This window comes from Narcine bancroftii, chromosome 9 (genome assembly GCF_036971445.1).
Source record: "Narcine bancroftii isolate sNarBan1 chromosome 9, sNarBan1.hap1, whole genome shotgun sequence".
NCBI classification, from domain to species: Eukaryota; Metazoa; Chordata; class Chondrichthyes; order Torpediniformes; family Narcinidae; genus Narcine; species Narcine bancroftii.
Window position 1 is genome coordinate 10,997,158 of NC_091477.1, and position 26,495 is coordinate 11,023,652.

Sequence of the window (26,495 nt, forward strand, 5' to 3'; positions counted from 1 at the left end):
GACTTTCTCTCCTTACATTGCTTGTAGATATTCCTGCTTTTGGACTGACTGAGAGAGAATGGAAGAGTTGCTGAAAGTCATTTCCCACCACATTGGAGGAAACAATCCATGCCTCTGGATCAGAATCGAGGAAGTGGGGAGTGTAAGGTAAAACATCATGAGATGGGAATGTGTAAGGAGTTACCCTGTACAGGGCTGTAACAAGATGTGAATGCATCCTTGTACTTACAAGATAAGAGAAACATTGATGGATTGAGAGGCAGGAAGCTAGCAGGGAAAGGATATCAACAGTTTTAGTCATTGGACAAGTAATGATATGATGATGTTCTAAGCATGTATCCAAGGGTATAAAAAATCACCATTTTGCTGATAACGGCAGAATGCATTCTCCGGCTAACATTGTTAGTCGCAAGTGTTACAATCCGGTAATAAAGAACAAAGAACCCTGATTTCGACTCAGTCTGGTGTTTGTCTCACTCATTCATGAACAAAGCAGACCTAACAGGAGGCAAAGACTTGCAGATGTCTTTCACATAGGAGAAAGAAGAACAAAACAAGTGACCTGCTTCACCATTAAAATCAGCTCCATGTCAGTGCACAACTAATCCAAGCACATTTCTGGACCAGGTACAGCAATGTTCTCAACCACTTCCCATTTAGTTCCATTGTATAGAATTTCTCTTCCAACCATAATATTTAAACAGAAAAATCATGATCCAAGTACCAAATATTCCCCAGTTATCTGGTTTTTAAAGTTCAGACACTAAGTACAGTCAGTCGCTTAGTTGCCAGTTTTATGTTATGGCGCCAATACAATTTGGAAGCCTTTTTAAATGAGAGTTTCCTGTTTTTTTCTCCTCTCTCTCTCTCTTTCCCCCCCCCCCCCTTCCCACTTGACCCTTGATAGGGTTCATCTCTACACTTATCAGCAGTTCAACTCCCTCAGAAATTTTGTCTGGACTAAGAGACTGGTGATATGTAGAATATGTGAGAGGTCACCTTTGCACATCAGCTTTACACAAGCACAGGAGACCTGATGTCAATAGATTCTGGGGTGAACACTGCAAGCAGTTGACGCTCATGCAAACACTTCACGCCAGCAATCAAAAAAGATTCATTTAAATGTGTTGCAAAACACTCAGTGGGATGCGAGCCATCGCTTAGTTGAGAGCACACTTGCTTTGAGTTATATTTTCATAGAGTCATCAAATGTATCATATATGTTGAACGTTGAGTGGGTGGGAGGGGGAGTGAAGGAGGGAGAGAAGGGAGGGGGGAAAAGGGGAGAAAATGACACTGTGAATATTCGAGAGGGAAATGTTTGTGTGTATTTTGGTCAGTATGGTTCATAGTGTGAAAAATAAAAAAAAAATTAAAAAAGATACAGGGCCTACAGCCCACTGAATCTGCGCCAACCATCAATCACTCATTTACACTAATCCTATGTTAATCCCATTTTTATTCCCTTCACATTCCCGTCAATCTTCCTCATTTAAACTGCTCACTTAGGTATTAGAGGAAGAGGCACAAGACATGCACCACCAGGTTCAGGAACAGCTGCTACCCCTCCACCATCAGACCCCTCAACAACAAACTCATTCAGGGACTTTTTAAAGAGTTCTAACATTTGCACTTTATTGATTTTTTTCTCTCTCGTTGTGTTGCAATGTCAGTTTGTTTACATTTCTTTATTTGTTTACATGTGTGCATTAATCATTTTTTTTGCACTACCAATAAGTGGTAATTCTGCCTCGCCCACAGGAAAAAGAATCTCCTTGTATGTGATGCCATGTATCTACTCTGACAATAAACCTGAAATCTGATACTGGGGCAATTTACAATAGCCAGTTAACCCACTGACAAGCATGTCTTTGGCATGCGGAAGGAAACCCGAACACCCAGAAGAGATCTAAACAATCAGAGGAACAACATATTAAGTCTACATCGTCAGCACCTGAGATCTGGATTGAATTTGAGTAAAATATAGAAGCCTGTGGACACCATGATTGAAGTAAAAACACAGCGTTGGAGAAACTCAGCAGGTACCTCATATATCAAAGATGCATAACCAATGTTTCGGATTTGAGCATGTTGTCAAGGTATGACAAAATTTAGTCAGGTACCCAAACAAAATGTGGAGGGAAGGGGGAAGGGAGGATCACAGGCCCATAGCCAGGAGGTAATAGGCAGATAATAGAGGGAGAGCACAACAGTAAACAGGTGGAGGGGTGGTGGTTCAGTGAATGGAGAAGGAAGGGTTGGAGAACTGGAGGAAAGAAGGCAGAAGAATCTGGAAGAGAGAGAGAATGGGATGGTATTGTCACACACTGAAGAAGTCTATGTTAATGCCATTTGGTTGGAGAGTGCCCAGAAGGAATATTAGGTGTTGTGCCCCCAATTTACAGGTGGTCTTGGTTTGACAGTACATGAGACCATGGACAGACATGTCGGCGTGGGAGTGGGGTGCAGAATTGAAATCGTTGGCCACTGGAAGATTCCTGTCATTGATGCAGACAGAGCAAATGTGTTCAGTGAAACGATCTTCCAATCTCTCCTATGTAGAGCCGGATTAAATTTAGTCTCTGGTGCTGTGAGGCAGTGATTCTACCATCTTGCACCGATGGGCTGCAATCATTTTCATGGGTTCAAAATGCAGCCATCATGTGCATAGATGAAGGAACAGAAATATATTTCTGAGACTACATACAATGGTGTTTTGCTATCCTTGTTCTTGTTTGCAGAGGCATTAGTTTGTGGGATGCTGTTGGAGGAGCTGGGGTGAGTTATTATTTATGTTCCATTTTGTCAACAAAATATCTAAGGGAGCCTCAGTGCATTGGTGGTGCAAGGGGTGAGTGAAGTGTCAATCTTCCTGCTTTTGTTTGATTTGCATTCAATTGAGGCAAGTGGAAAGAGTGTGATCACACTCCTGACTTGTGCCTTGTAGATGGTGAATGGGTTTTGAGTCTCAGACAGATACCCAGCCTGTTCTCACAGCTGGTTCAGTTATATTTAGGTCAATGGTGACCCCCAACAATGCATGTCAAGGGTAGATAAGTTTGTCTAGAGTTGGAGATAGTCATCATCTTGCATGTGTGGTGTAAATGTTAGAACTATAGAACACTACAGCACAAAAAGAGTCGCTTCAGCCCATCTGGTCTGTGCCAAACTATTATTCTGCATAGGTGCTCTGTGGTTAGTAAGGGATTACTTAGGGTGGGGTATGTGACTGGAATAAAAAAGGGTGAGAACTGCTGCCTAATCCCAATGACCTGCACCCGGTCCTTAGCCATCCATGTACTATCCAAAATGTTCTTAAATGTGAAAACTGAGCCCTCATTCACCACTTCAGGTGGAAGCTCGTTCCACACTCTCACCACTCTCTGCGTGAAGTTCCTCCTTATGTTCCCTTGAAACCAATGTTTCTCAACCTTTTATTTTCCACTTACATACCACCATAAGTAATCTCTTACTAACCACAGAGCACCTATGGCATCCTATGCCATGAGTGCTCTCAGGTTAGTAAGGGATTACTTGAAGTGGTATGTGAGTGAAAAAAAAAAATGGTTTAAACGTTTCACCTGTCACCCTTAACCCATTGTCTCACCTAACTTCAGTGGAAAAAGCCTGTTTGCATTTACTTTATCTATACCCCTCATAATTTTGCATACCTCTATCAAATCTTCCCTCATTCTTCTGTGCTCCATGGAATAAAGTCCTACTCTGTTTAAGCTTGCCCTGTAACTCAATTCCTCAAGTCCCGGCAGCCTATTTCGGTTACATGCCTGAATGTTGGATGGAGCTTGCTGCATGCAAACACGCATTCTTGGTTACGGTTCTTTCCCTGTCCGGGATCTCTTTGACTCCAGACCCTAAAAGATGTAGCTGTCTCTTCACTGCACTTTGGACTTCCTTTGCAAGCAGGTCAAAGATGGCCATGATCATGAATAGCTTCCCTTTACATCAAAAATCTAGGAAGCATTCAGAAGTCAAACAACTCAAGGAAAAATAATGAAATGCTTCAAAGAACCAGTGGCATGGTTAGTGTAGCGGTTAGCGCAATGCTATTACAGTGTCAACAACTCAGGTTCTAATCTGGCATGTCTGTAAGGAGTTTGCACGCTCTCCCCATGTCTGCATGGGATTCCTCTGGTGCTCTGGTTTCCTCCCACCCTCCAAAACATACTGGGGTTGGAGGTTACTTCGGGTATGTGGGCAGCATGGGCTCGTGACCAGAAGGCCCTACTACCGTGCTGCTATATTCATACAACACAGAAGCAGGCCTATCTTGTGTCTATTGGCCATTATACTTATCTACACTACTCCCATTTTACCTCAATAGCCCTTTATTGCTCTATAGCTTTCCTATACAAAAATTGAAGTGCCTTTTCACTCTCGTAATTGTGTCTGTCCCTTCGCTTCTTTTGATGGCTCCATCTGGATATTTCCCATACTCCATGTGAAAAGCATCCTTCTCAGATCTGTTTTAAATTTCTAGTTCTAGACTACCCTGTTCAGTAAAATTAATCTAATGATCCAATCTCTGTCCTTCACAAAGCTCTATAACAGGGTAGGCAAACTTGCATATAAACTTCAGATGTTTGAAGCCGCAAGACGTGAAAAAAATATTGCTTGCATGTGTTTACCCTTATCTGCACATTTTGTGACAATTATAAATATAGTATTAAGAAATACATGTACGTAATAATCTTTATTCATGTATGTATTTTTTAAACTGCTAATTTTCATTAGTTTTGATAATCAAAAAGTATGCATGTACAGTAAATACTTTGTTTATATTGGTAAGTCCATGTTTGAGGTGTCTAAATTTAAATAAATCATATTCAGCCCTGTAGATGGAAGGGTCGGACTGGGTAGTGAGTCTATATTCAAGGTGTCAGGATCTTGGATGGGAGGGCAGCTGGGACGTCAGGAGCTTGGACTATCATTGTGAGCACCATACAATTTCTATCTCAGCCAACGTATTTCCATGAGCCACACCTTGTACTTCAAAGAGCAGCATGTGGGTTGCGAGCTGCGGTTTGGGCACCCCTGTTCTATAAGGTGATCCCTCCTAAATTCCGGTGAGAATAAACTCAGCTTATCCAATCTCTGCTTACAACTACATGCCTCCTTTCCAGGCAACATTCAATTGAATCGCTTCTACAGGTACATTCTCTCTATTGCTGCTATCTGCTTCCTGTAGTGAAGTGACTAAAACTGCAAACAATACTTTGCAGTTTCTCTCCACGGGTGTTGCTTGACTTGAGCATTTTCTGCATTTGCAGTTATTTTTCCCTTTCATTTATTCAATAACTTTTAGAATTTTAGAAATATTCAAAGGTACTTCAAGAAATCTTACCAAAGAAAAATCATGTTGAATCCTAGAATCCTGGTCATACAGGTAGGTTTATGCAACGTCTTACATAAGGAAAGAGATGTTGAGTTAGGAGATGTTTAAGGATAAAATTCCAGAGCATAAGAGCTCACTACTATCTCAAAGTTCAGATTTATTCAAAGTTCAAATTTATACATGACATCACATACAACGCTGAGATTCTTTTATCTGAGGGCGTGACAATAATTACCTTTCATAGGTAGTGCAAAAGAAAATTGAGATCAAGAAGATACATATGAATGTGGAAAAAATAAATGTAAACAAACTGATTGTGCAACAGAGAGAGAGAAAAATCAATAAACTGCAGAAGTAAGAATCCTTAAATGACTCTTAAATGAGTCCCTGATTGAATTTGTCGTTGAGGAGTCTGATGGTGGAGGGGCAGCAACTGTTCCTGGACCTGGTGGGGCAAGTCTTGTGGCACCGAGACCACCTTCCTGATGGCAGCAGTGAGAACAGAGCGTGCGCTGGGTGATGTGGATCCCCAATGATGGCTGCTGCTGCTCTCCGACAGCAGTGTTCCCTGCAGATGTTCTCGACGGAGGGAAAGGTTTTGCCTATGATGTCCTGGGCTGTGTCCATGACCTTTTGCAGGGCTTTCCGCTCGAAGTGAAGTAGTTGGGCTAGAATTACTACCATCCCCGCTGCCATCAATTTCCTGAATAATCATTGAACCAGACACTGCCTTACTTTTCATGCACTATTATTTTATTCTTTTTATTTATAGTATTGTTGTAAGATGGTTATAACATGTATGTTTGCTCTATGATGCTGCAAAAAAAAACAAATTTCATGACTTGTTTATGACAATGAATTCTGATTCTGATCTTTGTTTTATATATAAGAAAAATAAAAGTGAAGATTGGATTCAAAATATTGAAATAAGAAGACCTGAGGGAAACAACAAATAACATAGCACACTGTGAGAGCACAAAAAAGTTTTTGCTTCAGCTTTTACCAAGAACGGTGACCTATTTGATCTGGAAAGGGAACGAAAAGGTTTTGCAGTGGTATGTTGTGGCACTGTTCACATTTCTACCCACCATGTTTGCTGAACAGCTTTGCAACCTTAAGGTAAATAAATCTCACAGGCCGGATAAGATGCATCTCAGGATCCTTAAGGAAATAAGAGAGGAAATTCCAAGGACTCTGGCACGAATCTTCCAGAACCACTGAATACCAGAGAGACGTCTGGGGACTGCAGAAAGACAGATGGTACTGCTATTTTTAAAGTAGGTAGAAAAGTGACTCAGACTCAGACCATTGATTTAAGTGTTCATTTTGGGTAAGGCTACAGAAATTCCTATTATAGATAAGATCTTGGATCATTTAAATACATAAAAATAACTTTATGGGCCCAGATGTTTACTGATTAGGGGGTAGGCAAAGAAAACTACTATGGTAAAACAATAGATGTGGCATAAAATTCCCCTGGAGAGACTATATTAAACATAAAGGAATAGAGAGCTATTGAACAATTGACAATGTGTGTGTGTGTATGTGTGTGTGTGTGTGTGTGTGTGTGTGTGTGTGTGTGTGTGTGTGTGTGTGTGTGTGTGTGTGTGTGTGTGTGTGTCTGTGTGTCTGTGAGATCTCTTACGAACCACAGTGCACCTATGCATCCTGTGCCATAGGTGCTCCGTGGTTCATAAGGGATTACTTAAGGAGGTATGTGAATGGAAAAGAACAGCTGAGAACTACTGCTCTAAAGCCTTAGAGTTCAAAAGGCTCATTAACACACTTTAGAGCAGCCATTTGCAATTTTTTTTACTATTTCCCCACCCCCCCCCCACCACCACCCTGAGGACTCTGTTCAAAGTTTATGGGCCCCCTTCCCTATGAAGCAGTCAGATCTAGTTGGTTTCTTCCATACTGCTCTCCTACCGAAGACATAAAAAACAAAACAAAATAATGATTTCAGTCTGTGCCCCCCCTTAAGTGTGCTGGGGCCCTGGAAAGAGTGGGGGGGGGGTGCTTTAGAGTACACAAACAAGTAATGAGAGTTTATTTATTTATTTCAATATTTGTATGTAAATGCTGTTCGTATGTGTCTTATGTCTGCATGTGTGTGCTTGCAGTGTTCTGCTCCAAGGACCAGAGAATGCTGTTTCATTGGGTTGTTCTTGTTCAATCAGATGATAAATAAACTTGAGCCTGAACTTGAAAGTCATATACATAAGTACAATGTACAAGTGCACAGAAATTCTTACTTGCCACTGCCAAACAGGCACATATCAAAATAAGAACATAAGAAGCAGGAGCAAGAGTACGCCATCCGTCCTTTTGAGCCTGCTCCTCCATTCAATGTATTCATTGTTGATCTGATAATAGGTTCATCTCCACCTACCTGCCTTTTCCCCATATCCCTTAATTCCCTTACTATGTAGAAATTGATCCAACTTTGTCTAAAATATATTTACTGAGATAGCCTCTTCTGCTTCAATGGTCAACAAATTCCACAGATTCACCGCCCCTTTGGGAAAAGCAGTTCCTCCTCATTTCTGTCAGAAATCTACTACCCTGCATTTTGAAGTTCTATCCCTTAGTTCTGGTCTCCCCACCAATGGAAACAATATACCTACCTCCACCTTATCTATACCTTTCGTAATTTTGATTCACCCAGATACAACGACAACAGTATAAATGAAACTATCATAAAATTCCATGAGAGAAAAGAGGACAATAAATATGATGGAAATTAATGATAAATATTCACAATTGCAGTGATGCAAGAAAAAAATGCTGTTTCAATAGAACAAATAGAACATTTGGTGGTCACGAACTAGTTCATGGATAGGGTTGGGGTAGTATGGGAAGGTTCAAGGACCTGATACCTAGAGATGCTGAACTTCAGGATTCTGTAACTTCTCCATGAAGGTAGCAGCAAGAAGAGGTGTTGACCAAGGAGATGGAGGTCCTTTAGGATGTTGGCTGCCTTTTTGAGACAGCAAGTCACACAGATGTTTTCAATAGATAGGAGGTTGGTCCGCTAAGTTTCTCACTTTCTGCATTCCTGGGCACTCGCGTACCCAACCAAACCATGATGTGAATCAATTGAGTCAGGAAAAAATATTTTAAAAATGTTATCTATGAAGAAATATTTCCACAGAGATTTGTCACATTGGATGCATCTCCTTACTTTTCTGTCCCCATTGAAACAGAAACAAAGATTGTGAGAACAGTCTCCAGATTCTCCATTGAACGTCACCAGTTTTTTTTTTGACATCAGACCCATCAATGGGTCTATGTAATCACATGAAATGAAACATCTGTCCTTAAACCTCTTCCTCCTATGCCATCTGGGGACTCAAATAGTCTTCCAGATGAAGGGAAATTCACTTGTACTTCTTCCAATTTAGTGTACTGTGTTCATTGGCAAACCAAATGCCAACTGGCTGATTACTTTGCAAAACGTCTGCGTTCAGTCCAAAGGTATGACCTGAGCTTTTGGTTGCCTGCCACTTTCCTTCTCCATTCCACTCCCACTCTTCTCTATTTGTTGAAGTCAGGCCCAATGCAAGTTTGAAGAGCAATGCTTCATCCTCTGTTTCACCAAACTGTAGCTTTCTGAGCTCAACATTTTCCTTTTGACTGGAGCAGACTATCCCTTTCTGTCGATTATCCTTTAGTGTGTTGGGCTCTGGTTCTCTGTTTCCATTATCATAGCCAGTCATGGTAAAAATGTTCCCTAACACAGCTAGAAAAGCATAATCTGGTCTAAATGCTACGTTAAATCATTTGGTCTCATCCTATCGGAGAAATCCCCATTGTTTTTTTCCTTTCCTCCATGACCTTCCCTGCTACCACAAAAGTAAGTTGCTTTTTCTCTTTCCTACTTCTGGTGAAGTGCGTTGGACCTGAAACATTAACTCTGTTTATTTTTCCACAAATCCTGCCTGACCAAAAGTGCTGGATATCAGAAAGGTTTTTTATTCACCTTTGAAATGACGCTGCAGACCATTCAGTTCAAAGACAATAAGGGATGGCCAATAAATGATAGTGCAGCCACCAATGCCCAAACAATTAATAAGTTAAAATCCATGCCCATTCACCAGGGAAAAAAATCCTTGCTCTCCCTTACTTGGAAACAGTATCAAGCCGACCTCCATCTTCACAATTTACCCAAGGAAGGGCAACAACAATTCCTATTCTGGAAATGAAGCCTCCATGGAAAACAACATGGACAAGCTGTGTGCATGCCACGTGTCAACCCATTACATCACAGGATATAGATGACCTACATTTCTTTTGGATGGGTTGAATTAAGTCAAATATGTTTGTCTCCAAAACACAAGACTGTTGCATTCTGATACATTCTAAACCTTTCACAATTCTTTGCTGCTGTGATGTATCAAGGTGAGAAATTATATGTGTGAGGGAGATGGATATTGACCCTGACAACACTCAACTGCCCGCTATGAAAAGTAATTCAGAGGTCAACATGGCAATATTCTCCTAACAATGTACAGTTTTTTGTAATACCCCCACAACAAAAATGAGTTTACAACAATTCTTACCAGAAGGCTCGCCAGAGGTCTTATTTCATTAGAGATTGAACGGATTTCGTATGTCATCAAAGACTCTTGCAAATTTCTACCTGTGTACCTGCATTCTGATTGGTTGCATCACTGTCTGGTGTGGAGGTACCAATGCACAGGTCAGGAACAGGCTACAGAGGGTTGTAAACTTGGCCAGTGCCATCATGGGCATTAGTCTTCACTCCATTAATGGCATCTTTAAGAGGTGGTGCCTCAAGAAAGCAGCTTCTATCATCAAGCTCCATCACCAGTCAGGCCATGCCCTGATCTCACTGCACCCAGTAGGAAGGAGGTACAGGAGCCTGAAGACACACACACGCCTTTGTAATGATGTGGATTGTACATAGTCATTGGCCAGTAAAGGCACGGGCAGGCCCGCCCCCTGATGACACTCTCCCCTGGACTCCTACCCTGTGGCCTAGGTCATAAAAGTCGAGCAACCTCTCCCTTCCCTGCAATTCCCTAGCTTGATCTGGGCCAGTTCAAGTCTTATGTACAATAAAGCCTATCGTTCCCCTCAGTCTTTGTCCTTGTGGTTATTGGAGCAACTGGTAGTGCCCAACATCCATGTTATAAAAACAGCTTCTTCCCCTCCACTATCAGATTTCTGAATAAGGCACTTTCAGGTGGCCAATTGCTCCGTTTGTAAAGCTGCATATTTTGGCAATATGCGGCTGTTGGGAGGCCATGTGAATGTGCAGGAGGCGCCTGCAAGGCGAACTTTGTAACCCTCCTCTGAGAGGGATAATCGCCGCAGCTCAGTGCCCTCCTCAGCCATCTGAATCCAGCTGCCTAAAAGTGGCTGCATTCGGGATGACAGTCAGCTGGCGAATGCCTGACAGCTCCTCTCCCAGCTGCCCCTTCTCCCAGCTCAGGACTTCGGGGCAGGGGTAGCTGGCTGGGCTGTCAGCGTGGGGACTGCATGGCTAGAGCAGTAGGTGGGAGAGAAGGGGGCTGGAGCAGCCGGCGGGGGAGAAGGGGGCTGGAGTGGCTGGCGGGGGAGAAGGGGGCTGGAGCGGCCGGCGGGAGAGAAGGGGGCTGGCTGAAACAATGCTGGTACCCGACGCGTGCCGTACTCACCCGTCGGCTGCTCCAGCCCCTTCTCCCCTGCTGGCCGCCCCAGCTCCCTTCTCCTCCGCCGGGGGGCAGAGTGATCAGTGTGGGGACATTCAACGTGGGATGTCCCTGTGCTGATAGCCGGTGCTGGCTGTCCCAGCTGGCAACCAGCCATCCTAACTTGACAACCCAAGAGACAGGAGCCGGAGTGCGCTCAGATGCACATCCTGGTGCATCTGTCCCTTCAGGTGGCCAGCACTGCACTTTTAGCGCTGCCACCTGAACGGCAAATCGAAGGGCCGCTTTCTCTTCTTCAGGCACAATCTTAGTGGAGAATCCACCTGAGGAAGCCTAAAGATAAGGAACCTATGGACAAGACCTCACTTTATCTCTTATTTGCACTAAAAAAAATTTTTTTTTAAATCTTGTATTTACTGAATTGTAATTTATAGCGATTTTGCACCTTGTTCTGCATGATACTGTTGCTGCAAAACAACAAATTTCTTGACACATGTTCATGACAATAAACCTGATTCTGATTCTAAAACGCACCCTTTCACTGAGATAATGAAACCCGAATATGAACCAGTACACGGATGTAAACTTTAAGAAGCATGCAATGTCTACAGAAAATAAAACAATTGCCAATGCGGCAAATCCATATTACAATTAGAACATGCTGGAAATGCTTAGCGGATCAGGTAGTGTCCAGAGAAAGACAAGCCCAATTCCTTAGCCATCCCTCCTGCAACTTAAGCCAAACTCACTATATGCTTTTGCATGGATCGCAAAAAGTCTGTTTGCAGATGGTGCTGGATATCAAGAAGGCAAGTGGAATGTTGGCCTTCATTGTTAGAGGGTTTAAGTTTAAGAGCAGGGAGGTTGTGCTGCAACTGTAGAAGATTCTGGTGAGGACATATCTGGAGTACTACATGCAGTTCTGGTCTCCTTACTTGAGGAAGGATTGTACTAGCTTTGGAGCAGTGCAGAGGAGGTTCACCAAGTTGATTCCAGGGATGAAGGGCTGGGCCTGTGAGGAGAGATTGAGTCACCTGGAATTTAGAAAATAAGAGGAGATCTTATATAAAATTTTGAAAGGCACAGATAAAACTGAGGAAGATAAGTTGTTTCCATTGGTGAGGGAGACCAGAACTAGGGGGCAGAGCCTCAGGATTCAGGGTAGTAGATTTAGGATAGAGATAAGGAGGAACTGCTTTTCCCAGAGGGTGGTGAATCTGTGGAATTCACTGTCCATTGAAGCAATAAATTTATTTAAGACAAGTTTGGTTGGATTTCTACATAGTAGGGGAATTAAGGGATATAGGCAGGTAGGTGGAGATGAACCTAGCATCAGATCAGCCAAGATCAAATTGAAAGGTGGAGCAGTCTTGACAGGCCGGATGGCCAACCCCTGCTCCTATTTCTTATGTCCTTATGTTATTTCCCAGTTCTGAGGATCTTTGACCTGAAACATTTACTCTGCTACTCTTTCCACAATACTGCATGATCTGTGAGTGAGTCTCTGATGTGCCAGTTTCAGGGAAGAGATTCTGCTCAAGAAAGCTGCATTGTCAGACAGAGGGGAGGTGTTGTTTGGGGTCTTGCAAGGGTCAATGGCTTAGACTGCTGTTGTTTCTCATCCACGTTAATGATTCAAACAGTGAAAGAAAATGCATTCTTGGCAAATTAGTCGGTTATTAGAAACCTTAGGGTGGGTTATGCAACTGGGAACATAAACAGCAAATGAGATCAAATACTGACGCTTATAATGGAACACACAAAAGTTGAAAAATATGCATTATACATTTTAAATGAATGAATGTGGATTAGCACAGAAAGAATTAGAAAGTGACCTGAGAGGAACAATGAACTTATCACTTTTAATGCCAACATAATGGGCCAACATAGTCTGAGAACAAATAGAACACTGGATGTGAAGCCAGAACTGGAAGGTCTGTCTCCAGATGAAATGCACGAGTCAGACTGCCCTTGGCGTATTAAGTTCATTTCTGCTCACCATGTATACGTGTAAGACCCACAATTAGCTTGCCTGCTCTTGGCTTTGAGTCGCCCCAAATCAGTTTCTACTCAAAAGTTTTTTTAAAGTGTTATCTCTGTTGTTATGCAAGGAAAATTACAGACACTTTATGCTCAGCCAATGACCTCAAATAGAAATGCAATAATGACTGTTTGTTTTATGCTGGTTGTGGGTATAAATTGGTTTGGATTCTGAAGTTAATTATGGATTAGCTCTGTGGGATCTCAGAGTAAAGATGGAGCCTAAATGAGGTCTCAAAGAATAAATCAAGTCAAGTTTATTGTCATCTGAGTGCACAAGACCAGTCCAAGGAAACAATGTTCTCTGGTCCTCGGTGCAAAACACTCAGACACACAACCAGACATAACCCACATGCAGGCAAATCGTACACATGCAGGACAAGTATTCATACAGACAAATAAATAAATAAATATCGTTTTGGAACTATGAGAGTCTTGGATGGTGAGTGCGAGCAGTTCCTTTGGTCGTTCAGCATTCTCACTGCCCTTGGGAAGAAGCTGTTCCTCAGCCTGGTGGTACTGGCTCTGACACTCCTGTAACTCTTTCCCGACGGGAGCAGCTGAAAGATGCTGTGGGCAGGGTGGAAGGGGACCTCAATGATTTTGCTCGCCCTCTTCATAAAATGATCACAGTCGATGATGTATCACTGAAGTCTGGAGACCCTGTATTCCAATCACTGGCATAGAACGTGAAGCCTCAGCCTTCTGACCCAGAGCCCGTTGCTGTTTGGAGAATAACATCAAGAGATCATCAAGACTAATTACAAGTGTTCAGCAAACAGTCTTATCACAGTGACACCAATTATGAATTGGGGCGTAATCATAAGGCTTGGGCACCAGGGTTAGCATAGCGATTAGTGCAATGCTATTACAACATCAGCATCCCTGGTTTGAATCCAGCAGTGTCTGTAAAGAGTTTGCACATTCTCCCCATGTCTGAGTGGGCTTCCTCTGGATGCACCTGTTTCCTCCCACCTTTCAAAATGTACTGGGGTTGTAGGTTAATTGGGATATTTGGGAAGAATATCCCAAGGCTCGTGGACTGGAAGGTTCTTTTACTCTGCTATATTTCTAAGTCGGAGGAGCACGGATTATGTTCAAGTATAAGATTAACCTGCTCTGAAGCAGGTCATCAACTCAGCTACGTCAGTCCACACGACCGTTCCTCCGTGTGCAAACTCTCGCCCTGGTCCCAGTGGCCCACAGGATCTCGCATCCGATGTGAACTCATCAGACCCTAGCAACCCAAAGGACAGATCCACAGTCAGTACGAATTGGAAACAACATCCCCTCCAGAAGATTTCGATACTAGTCCTGATCCAAACCCAACACATTAAGTCAGGTGCTGATCACTTTGGATCAGGTACCTGAACTTGTCCAGTGAATCCACGCATTGAGAACTAGGAGATGAATGCAAGAAACACTGGCGTTCAGGAGCCGCTGCCCACAGCCCAAAAGAAGATAGGCCCTGGTATAATATAACAAATTGGTGAAGGGCAGTTTGTGTGACTGCAATCGGAATCCAAAGTCACGAGAGGCCTGACACGACTAAAATTTTGCTTTTTTTTCATTTCAGGTTTACTACATTCACAGGCATTAAAGTTCAAAGTTCAAACGTATTGTCAAAGTACATAGATGAAAACCCTGAGAAGGTTCTTTTTCCTGCAGGCCAGGCATAATTTTTACTTCTCACTCACTATAAACTGTACTCAAGAAGAAAGATACGCATGCAAAAGAGAAAAATGTGAGCAAGTGAAAATACAGAAATGGTGGAGGAACTCAGCCAGTCTTGCAGCATCTGTAGGAGGTGATGATATATAACCAACATTGTGGGACTAAGCCCTCCATCAAGGTATGAGTGAAAACCAGGCAAGCTCCTGAATTAAAAGGCTGGGGGGGGGTGGGGGGGACACAGGCCAGCAGGAAAAAGGTGATAATTGGATATAGACAGGAGGAGGAGGACAGGAGAAGAAAAGTGAGAATTGGGAGATGATTGGAGAAGGCTGTGGCTCTGTTAATGTAGGTCTGGATGAAATGAGACAACAGAAAGGGGGAGGGGGGAGAGAGAAAGGAGTCCAGGCATAGGGAAAGTGAGTGAGAGAGATGGGGAGGGGGTGGGGTTAATGGAAACCGGAGAAGTTAGCGTTCAGACAGAAGATGAGGTGTTGCCCCTCCAATTTGCAGATGGTCTGTCTGGCAGTGTGTTAAGACCATGGACAGAGATGGCAGCAGGGGAATGGTGTAGGGAACTGAAATGGTTTTCCACTGGGAGATTCCACTATTGTGGCGGACAGAATGAAGTTGCTTGGTGAAGCAATTTTCCAGTCTGCGTCCAGTCTCTCTGATGCAGTAGACGACCCCTGCAGATTCACAACTGAAGCGTTGCTTCTCTTTGGGGCCCTGAATGGTGGTGAAGGAGGAGGTGTTGATGCAAGTGTTGCATTTCCTGGGGGTCACAGGGGCAGTTAGTGGGAAGGGAGGAGTGGAATGGAGGGGTGTCCAGAAGGGAGAAATCTCTGTGGAAGATGGAGAGGGGATGATATGTCTGGTGGTGAGATCATGTAGTAGGTGGCATAAATACTTGAGGAAGATATATTGGACATGGAGGTTGGTGGGGTGGTGGGTAAGGATAAGAGGAATCCTGTCCTTGATGCCTGTGGGGGCAAAGGGGGCCAGGGCAGATGTGCAGGTAATAGAGGATATGACAGTGAGGACCAAGTTGATGGTACTAGAAGAGAAGCCACTTTTTTTGAAGATGCGACACCATGACGACATCCATTGGCACATTTGTAGGTAGTATTTGAATTGTGCTGACCCACACAACCATGGGTCTAGAATGAATGAGCTAAGGATACTTCCTTGAGGTGCACCTGTATTGATCATCAGTGTGGAGGGGATGTTGTTTCCAATTCGTACTGACTGTGGCTCTGTCCTTTGGGTTGCTGGGGTCTGATGAGTTCACATCGGATGCGAGATCCTGTGGGCCACTGGGACCAGGGCGAGAGTTTGCACACGGAGGAACGGTCGTGTGGACTGACGTAGCTGAGTTGATGACCTGCATTGGAGGTTTTTCGATTCTCGATGGACACCAGTTGAGTGTAGAATCATCATGGATCTGGCCGAAAAATTATTCTTGGAGGGGTCCATGGCAGGATTGTGGCAAGCTGAGGTTCGGAGCTGTGGTAGTGAGAGAGCAAGGGTCCGCCAATATCTGCACACGGATGCAAGGTGGTCCGTAGAAAAATGTAGACACTACTTTTCATGCTTTTCCATCGAGAAGTAGAACTTCCTGCAGTCTCCCAGCTTTACAAGGGGTAAGTTTCCCGATCCTTCTCTTGTTGAGAGAGTTCTGATTCAGAAATCAAAGCACTAACCACTGACGACACAGTAACCACATGCACTTGCAAAGAGAACATAACAGGATCAGTAAGTGTGTGTCCTGGTTTTTCGACATTACACATACCTTGTAAATCTTTAAATTTAAATTTAGACATACAGCACAGTAACAGGTCCATGAATCAGTGCCGCCCAATTTGCAGCCAATTAACCTACACCCCCGGTACTCTTTTGAACAGTGGGGGTTCCGGGGAAACCCTACGCAGACACGGGGAGAACATACAAACTTCTTACAGGCAGTGTGGTGGGGTTCAAACCCCAGTCTGGATCGCTGGCACTATAAATGCGGTGCACTAACCAGTATGCCAACTGTACCACAGTTAAAAAAAATGAAGCTTTAATCACAAGGTAAGGGATGCTCATTAACTCGCATGTCAGGGCAAGAAACAACCTGCTGGAGGAACTTGAGGCTTGAAAAGGGTTTGGGCCCAAAACGTCGACAATTCTTTTCCTATTTCTCCCACTGATGCTGCTTTACCCACTGAGTTCCTGCAGCAGCTCCACATTCCAGCATCCATGGCCTACCATGTGCCTCCATCTATATTTCAGGCCTCAGTTTCTGGGGCCTCATTGATATTGAGCATTCCCTATCTCTACCTCCCCTCCACCATCAGGTGAATGCACAGTCTTTAGCTCAGAGTAGGAGAATCAAAAACCAGGAGTTTAAGATGAGGTGGGTGGGGGGTGGGGGGGGGGGGGGGGAAGGTTTAATTGGAACCTGAAGGTGTAGGTGTGGAGGGTCATGTGACCTCTCTACGGCAGGAACCCAGTCGGAAGCTACCACATCCGTCACTCAAGATGAAGACCACCCATGCTGAGCACTCACCTTGTAATTGGCCTTTTCAAAAGACAACCCATGTTCTTGCTGACTCTGTTAATCACCTCGTCTGGCCCCACTGACCAACAGCATGGTATAAAGCCTGACATGTGGAGCAGCTGGGTCTCTTTTCCTTAAGGAACGAACCTGAGCTCCACGCCATGTCATGATCCAGAGTTGACGCCAGAGAGTCGATAGCAAGGTGTGTGCCAGTAATGGGTGTGAGGCTTTGTGGTGCATTCTGACTAATTATCATGGTTCCATTTAATTTTAGTGCACTAGGTCAAGGGGTGGTTGTGTCTTCCTCTACTTTATATCTGTATCTAGCCCAGTTTATAGTTAGTGCTTGTTTAGTTGTGTCTGATGAGAATGTTGTATGTACTCTAAGCGAGAGAATGAGTGATTATGATTCCCTGTGGTTACAATCGATCTGCGTCCAGACTGATTGCTTCTCAGGCCTATTGAACTTGTTCCTCACACAACAGAAGGGTAATATTTTTTATACAGAGGGTGGTGAGTGAGGAGGTTGAGGCAGGTACAATTGCAACATTTCTGAAACATTTGGATGGATGGACAGATAGGATAAACACAGGTCAGAACTAGTGTGGGGGGGGGAAATGTTTTGGTCAGTGTGGGCAAGTTGGGATGTTTCTATGCTGTATGACTGTGATACCCTACCCTTCCCACCTCCCACTATGTTCAGACATTGTAAAGCAGAGCTCTCAACCCACCAGATTCCATTCCATTGGTGGCACCTCTCACTCCAGCTGCAGTCTTCAGATCAGTGCTGCCCCCATCGTTGGTCACCAAGACAGAGCAGTGAACTTGGATTCACTGGGAGAGTGCTGTATTGATGACTGGCCCCATCTCCCGGCTCCACTCCTATTTACCCATATATAACCCTGGTTTCCTGCCTAACCCCAGAACCCCTCTGAAGCCTACTAGTGAACCCTACCCAGTTGTGTGAGAGGTTTTATCTATGCTACAGAACAAACAAAGAGTCCACCAAACAAAGAGCCCATAAATTCCACCCCTGATGATCTTGATAATGAAAATTGATGATAATTACAATTTTATTCCCTTGGCTATCCCTTGTAGTCGAGGATGATGGCCTTCATTCCGTTGATCCGCAGAGTGAAGACGCTTGTGCATGCATTTGTTTAACATTTACTTTAAAAACCCCAAGCATAATACTATAGATAATTGAATTAAAAAGAGACAATATAAAAAAAGATAATAAATAGTTATCTTAGTGTGCAAAAAAGTGATTTTTCAATAATGCAGAGGTTCCTTTTGTGGTGTTGGAGTGCTCCATAATTAATGTAACAAGGAGAGGTTCTAGACTCTGATTTCCATTACACTTTGACAGATGTATGTATCCTGGAAAGTGTGCTGACCAGCTGCATCACAGTCTGGTTTGGGGACACCAAAAGCCTGCAAAAGGTAGTGGACACAGCCCAGGGCATCAAAGGCATCCCCACCATCAAGGACATCTACAGGGAACACTGCCATCAGAGAGCAGCAGAAATCATCAGGGATCCACACCACCCAGGACACGCTCTGTTCTCGCTGCTGCCATCAGGAAAGAGGTAATAGGTGCCACAAGACTCGGACCAGTAGGTACAGGGCCCATTGCTGCCCCCTCCACCATCAGACTCCTCAACAACAAACTCCATCAAAGGCTCATTTAAGGACTCTTACTTTACACATTATTTATTATTGAATATTTATTTTTTGTATTGCACGGTTTCTTTTACATTTCTTTCTTTTGTATATGTATCTTTTCTTGAGTGCAGTTTAACTACCGAGAAGTTGAAATTCTACCTGGCCTGCAAGAAAAAGGATCTCAGTTTTGATTGAGATGTTGTATATGTACTCTGACAATAAATCTGAATCTGATTGTTGTTGGAAAAAAATTGTGGAGAGAATGAAAGCATGAATGAGAGTTTATTGTCATATTCACAAGAGGAACAGTTAATGTAGTGCAACACTCTTACAGAACCAGTAACGGGGTTACGTCTGTAAGAAGTTTGTACATTCTCCATGTGTCTGTGTGGGTTTCCTTCGGATACTCCAGTTTCCTCCCACCCTTCAAAACGTACGAGATTTGTAGATCAATTGGGTGTAATTGAGTGGCACGGGCTTGTGGGCTGAAAGAGCGTGTTACCGTGCTGTATGTCTAAATTTAAATTGAAAATTTACACTTTTTACAAATTTATAGGTGCCGCGAAAGTTTTGCTTGCTGCAGCTTTCCAGTTATATCAATCACATCATCAACAATTTAAGTATTGTTAACACATGAGGCACCACAAGCAGAGAAAAAAGGATAAAATGTAAATATAAAAGTAAGAGAAAATAAAATAATATATTCAAAGTTCATTGTTGCAACAAAGGCCCCACTGGATGGATGGGAAGCTGGGGTAAAGATGGGCATGAGTATCATTTGTAGGAAAAGGGATATGGCCAGGACCTTTATTTTGGAGGCAGTGAGAAAATGTCTATGAAATTGTAATCTGAATCCAATTTCAGGGAAGGTCCTGGCAGAAACAAAGTACTTTGATAGTTGGTGGGGAAAAAGATATCACTCTTCTCACTTCGAGCCTGGGAGTGCAATTTCAAACCATGCATTTTTGTCTTAAATTATTTTGCATCAACAATCAATGTCTTGCTCTTAGTGCAACTTACTGTATATACTCGTGTAATAGTCAATCGTGTGTAAAAGTTGACCCTCTCTTTTTTGACTCAAAAAAACGTGCATTTTCCATATATTCCATTTAAAAGTCAATCCTCCTATTTTTGGCTGCGTCCACCCACATATCCAAATTCCTGGCGCCCCAACTGTGAACTTTCATGTTGGCTGCCTGCCCATCTGAGCTCCCGACACCCGAACCGCAGACCCTCGCCTCGGCCGTCCGCCTATGCGAGCTCCCAACGCCCTGAACGCGGACTTACCACTCGGCCCCGGCCATCCGAACTCCCATCGCCTTGAATGACGCAGATACTTACCACAATCAAAAGTAGTATCTGTGTAAAAGTTGTCCCGAAAAATGGTCTCCAAAACTCAACTATTACTTGAGTATATGCAGTACTTTTATAACCAAAAATAGACTTTATTCACAATAAATTATTTACAAAGGAAAACCCTTCATTCGGTATCCATTCATTTCCATCACTGTCCATTATTACATTCATTTATATTTACACCTGTGCCATCACTGTGGTATCGAGGCTTCCCCTTGGTCACAGCCCCTCAAAGCCCGGTATTGGAAATACTCTAGACTGTGGTTCTTCCCCACAGCGCCCGTGTGGTGGCTGCGCCCAAGCCTCAGTAGTCCCTCAGTGTGTACTGGTTAGTGCAACTTATTGAGGTGGTTGAGCATGGTTTTTAACTTGAATTCAATCTGTGATATTAAACTGGGTGCTTGACACTGTCACACCCCCACCTTTAAGCATGAACATATGCCAGAACTAGAACAAAGAAAGAATCCATTACATCTTTAAATGGCCTTTTGTACGCTGTGTTCCAGGATATTTTCAAATGCTTCACCAGCCTCATTGTGTTTTGAAAAGATTCCCCTACAGAGTTGCTGGTAGCTTATTGTTTGATTTCCATGGTAATTTATTTTAAAAGATACAAACAAATGGTAACATTATTCCAACAAGCCTGTCTGAAGGAAACAGGATTTGCATTTATGTGACTAGTTAGCCAGCATCTATAGAGAGGGAAATACCTTTAGAGACTTTTGCATGAATAAATTAATGTGTGGTATGAAGCTGCTTCTCGGGAGCTATCTGACCAGCTGAGATTATACAAAAGTGGTGGAGAAACTCAGGTCATGCAGCATCTATAGGAAGCAAAGTGATGTAACCACGTTTCGTGCTTGAGATCTGGACGAAGGGCTCAGGCCTGAAATGCTGTTTAATCCCTTTTGTTTCCTGTAGATGCTGGGGATCCTATGAAGTTTCTCTAGCACTTGTATGACTTGAGTGTGTTGCACTATAGCCACAGTATCGGAAGATTTTACTGCTTAATGAGATTATGTAGTTCTTATTTTTATTTCAGTTAGTAAAACTGAAATCTCTTTTAAAAATTTAGACATACAGCACGGTAAAAGGCTCTTCCTGCCTATGGGCCCCTGCTGCCCACAAATACCCCAATTAACCTACAACCCTGGTACATTTTGAAGGATGGGAGGAAATCGGAGCATCCAGAGGAAACCTGTGCAGACATGGGGGGGGGGAAATGTACAAACTCCTATAGACACTGCCAGATTCGAACTTGGATCGCTGGTGCTGTAAGCGCTGCACTAACCGCTATGCTAACCAAGCTGCCAATACATTTCCATGCATGAATTTGGAAGCCAGAATCACTTTCTTTCAGTAGTCGCTTTCCAGTGCTCGAACGCAGATAATGCGCCGGCAGTCGCGGCTGGGGGAGTGGAGCTGGGACGTTCAGGTGGCCACGGAGAAGACGCCTTTCTGTCACCTGAACTTGCCATCTGAAGGAGAGCTGTGTCCGAGCGAAGGCGGCTCCTGTGGACTGTCTGTGTCCTGTGAGCATATTTAGGAAACTCACTTCTGTACCTAGAGAGAAACACTTCGCTGATCTCAACCCTTGACACGCACCCAAAAGGGAGACCGCTTTAAGAAACTATCCGTGAATACAGTTCCAGAAAGAAAAGGATGGCGAAAGAGACTTTTTTTAAAAAGAAGAAAATACAAGCTTTGTTTGAAGTGCTGGCTGGCGCCACGGATGGGAAAATGGTGATGGCTGCTACTGAATTACAAGCCTCTGTATTGCGTATATCAGAGTAATTCTGTTAGTGTGGTAATGAATGGATGGTCATCACTAACGTAAGTAAATCAAATAACATTGTAGAGAGTTAATAATTTCTTGACTGTTTTCCTAAATGTGTTGAAATGTCTTGAATGTACGTGCACCATTCGTAGGCCCCAGGTTCCTGTAGTCACTGCTGCACTCACGTTCAGGTGCAATGGAGGATGCTCTGAGCCGGAGAATATACCTACCCAAGGAGGGTTAGGTAAGTGCTCCTTGGGGCCAGGTTCTCCACTTTCAGGTGGCCACCCGACAGCAGTATTGGGGTAGAATACAGTCGGGTATTCTGGCCACCTGAAAGCGGCTAGTGATGAAAGAGGGATAGTTTAGTGACCAACAGTGGCACTGGTCTACACCATGAGGAGTCCCCAGGGCTGGACTTTTGAGGAGAAATGTCATATGATGTAGAAAGGGGCAGCGAATGAGGATGGACAAGTTTACAGTTTTAAGAGCAATCTTTCATGATCACAAGTGACTCCAGTTCAAGCCAGTTCTGTCAAACGTTAATGATCAAGCCTTTTAATGAGAAAGGCATTTAGCTTGGTTGCCTGCATTGATGGGGTGTTATGTAGAAGAGATGTCATAGCTCTGCAAGATATTAGTTAGGCCAAACCTGGAATACTGCAGAACCATAGAGTCATATTTTATAGCAAGGAAACAAGCCCTTCAGCCCAACTTGTCCACACCAACTTAGTTGTCCACCCAAGCTCGAGCCATTTGCCTGCACTCACCCATATCCCTCCAAGGAATGACCATCTCCACTCAGAGTGGTTAACCATATCTAATGGTATATTCAATTATTTTTTTTTTCTCTGTATCGCACAATCAATTTGTTTACATTTCTTTACATGTGTTCATTGAATACAGTGTTTTTGCACTATCAATGGGATAATTCTGCCTTTCCTGGAGGAAAAGGAATCTCAGGGTTGTATGTGATGTCATGTATTTACCCTGATAATAAATTTGAAATCTGAATATCATCCCCTTTACAGTGCCAGCGATCGGGGCTGGGGTTCGAATCTCACACTGTCTACAAGGAGTTTTTAATGCTGCCCCTGCATCTGCGTGGATTTCCTCCAGGGACTCCAGTTTCCTCCTAATGTTCGAAACATACCAGAAGTTGTAGTTTAATTGGGTGTAATTGAGTGACACAGGCTTGTGGGCTGAAATGCCCTGTTATTGTGCTGTATGTCTAAATTTAAAAATAGAAACACCCACCAGGCTCATAAACAACATGGACTACAGAGGCTCGATATTCTCTAGTGAATGACTTGCCTCCTGATGCCCCAAAGTCTGTCCACCTTTTAGGCACACATCAGGCCTGCAGCTTAATCCTCCCTACTTGCTTGAGTGAGTGCAGCTCCTACAACACTTAAATACCACCCAGGGCAAAGTAGATCCCTTGATCCCCCACACAACTGAACTGTGGGTGCCCCTTCACCAGAAGGATGGCAGAAATTGAAGACGGCAGCTCAGGATCACCTTCTCGGGGGGGGGGCAATGGATGGCAATAAATGTTATCTTTGCCAGCAACACCTCAAAATACATGACAATAAAGGTTAGGATGAAATAATCCTCCCGCTGAATTCCTGAAGGTAAGAATTTCCTAAATTATTCTGATGTTGATGAGGCAATATTCCTGGATGTCACTTAGATTTCCGATTTACTGTCAGAGTACATACATGCCATCATGTACCTGAGATTCTATTTTCCCATGGGAGGCGGGGAAAAGTATCACCACTTAGTGGTAGTGCAAAAGTACTGTAATCAAACATGTAAACAAACTCACTGTGAAAAAAGATCAATCAAGTGCAAAACTTAAATGAGACCCTGATTGAGTTTATTGTTGAGGAGTCTGATTATTTTTAATGGCAGATACAAAAAAAGAGATCTGCATATTGGGTGTTTTGGCTACCCTTTGGAAAATCAGAACTGTCCAATTACATCAATGGATCAGAACACTTCCACCTGGATTGATGGAGAAACCATGACACTTGCACCATTTGATCAGCCTGAAGTCAACAGTGAAAAGTCTGATCAGTTTAACAAGGACAGGACCAATGGAGATAAAATTGGACCGATATCAAGAATGGAGAATATTAGCAACAAATGCTATCTGTTGTTGACTAAACACTACAAAACATATTGCATGCAAAGGTACAGTTAGTCAGGAGGAAATACATTTCAATTAAATATTCTGTTTTCCCCATACATTCTGTTCATCAAAATTCAGCTGTGGAATATTGTCTGAGGCAAACTTAAGCCCAGCTTCTTTTGCGTGCTCTCTGCACAACAAATCATCCAGATTTAACAAAGTTAAATTCAAGCACTTAAAAGGCACCCAAAAAGTGTTTTTTTTAAATAGAACTATTGGTAACATGAGCTGACTGACACTGCCCAATGCACTTCCAGCAAACCCTGCTAACTTTCAGTACATAATATGTAAATTGACCCATTATAACATAGGAAAACCTGTGCACACAAGGATTGCCGCCCACACACCATCTGTTTCAGCTGGGAGGCCAGTGCATAGTGGATACGAGCAACTCCTTCTGAGCACTTGGGCCTTCAAATTTGGGTCTGTTGCACATTTTTCATCAACACCCCCAGAAAAATCCATTTTTAAGCGCTCATTCATAAATTTCTTGAGATGTTGGTTGCACTGCAAATAGTGAGGTCTTATTTCCTCAGATCTAATTCCAGTCAAATCAAAAATAAAATATTTTATATCCATTTATGATGCTATTTAAAATAATGACCGTAGGAAACCTGCCCACTGTGTTGATAATGTTGAAGTAGGTAGCAATCAGGCATAACCTTTCTCTGCTGACGCCCATCAAAAAAAAGGTTAATAATTCTTTGTTTATTTCCACCTAAAAATTCCATACACTTTTTATTTGTTTGAGCTTTTGACTTGCAGTAGAACTACTTCACAATGACAAGATAAAATAGCAAAAATAAAGTCTTGAGATCGGGAGCACATATTGCCCATTAATCCTCCCCACTGTGAACCCAGTAACATACTTTAAGGCATCTATATATAGGGAACCCTGCATACCCCATCAAAAAAAAAATTAGCTATGTGATCAGATAGTGATTGGAAATAGGCTTGTAGGTTTAATTCAACTGAGCTCCACAACACTGAGGACCCAAGCTGGCAGACTGGAGCAGGGATCAACTCAATTGCACAAGTACAATCTGTCAAAACAGCGTTCTTCAGTCCTCAGCACAAAACACGCAGACACACAATCAGACATAACACACATACACACAAACAATACATACACAAGACAAGTATTTCATCTGTACAAATAAGTAAATAAATATTGTTTTATTAATATCTCAACTGGTTAGTGTGAGCAGTTCCTTTGTATATTCAGTGTTCTCACTGTCCATGGGAAGAAGCTGTTACTCAGCCTGATGGTTCTGGCTCTGATACTCCTGCATCTCTTTCCTGATGGGAGTAGCTGTGTGTTAGGTGGAAGGAGTCCTCAAAGCTTTTGAATACTCCCTTCAGACAATGATCCTGGTAGATCACATCAATGGAGGGGAGGGAGACTCCAGTGATCTTTTCTGCCACTCTTATGGTCCTGTGGACTGACCACCGATCCATTTCTCTTCAGCAACCGTAGCACGTGGATCTTGGCTAATAACCCCCTCTGAACAGTTTAAAGTTGCTGAGACCAACTGTGGTCCACCAAATCTTTGGCTGAGATCCGTCAGCTCAGAGTAGATCAGAGGTGGTGCCTTTCCTGGTTTGTTATGATTCAGTACCACTTTGGGTGAGGAATGCATTTACCAACTGTTCAAGAAGGCCAACTTCCTGACATTCAGTTTAAACATTTTAGTCATATTCACTATTAATAGTAATAAAAGGTTAAAAAAGGCAACTTTAAAATTCACTGGTACAGAACAGTACTTTTGTGACTAGAAAAATTCTGAAAATATTATTTTAACCAGATAAAAATCAAAAAGAGAACATAAACATGTACTCGTCCAACAGTTATCAGTGGAAACAGGAAATCCTGTGCAGCCCATTATACAAATAACATCATCCATTCAGTCTGGCCAGCCAACAAACAGAATGTCGTTATTGGACCTTTGACCGTAATGTTTGATTAAAAACAGCCTTATTTGATTTCTGGAGTATTTTTCTCTACCTCAAGCATCAGCAGGTTTGAATGGAAAATACAGTATTAAGTAACAAAATAAACCATTGAAAACATTCACTTATTGTGTGTGGTTAATGCCTGCAATCATAGTCTCATCGGAATTGACAAAGAACTAGGATTAACTTAGATCTCCTTCAGGCTTATTTTTCTCTTTCAGTTAATTAGTTCTTTTTAATACTTTTTTTTATTTGAACAATGAATGCCAAAGATCAAGTTGGCCAAA

General features: G+C 42.9%; 1 protein-coding gene across 2 annotated transcripts in view; it reads right to left on the bottom strand.

The window, feature by feature from the left end:
* The window catches only part of LOC138743191 (uncharacterized), a 61,185-nt gene that overhangs the window by 2,591 nt on the left and 32,099 nt on the right, over positions 1-26,495 (bottom strand). The window contains exon 4 of one of the 2 annotated variants that reach the window (XM_069898137.1): positions 13,336-13,773. The exons of the other annotated variant lie outside the window; for it this stretch is intronic. The gene's annotated coding sequence lies outside the window, so the exon portion shown is untranslated. Of the gene's footprint in view, positions 1-13,335; positions 13,774-26,495 lie in introns of those variants that run through there. 2 annotated transcript variants of the gene reach the window in all.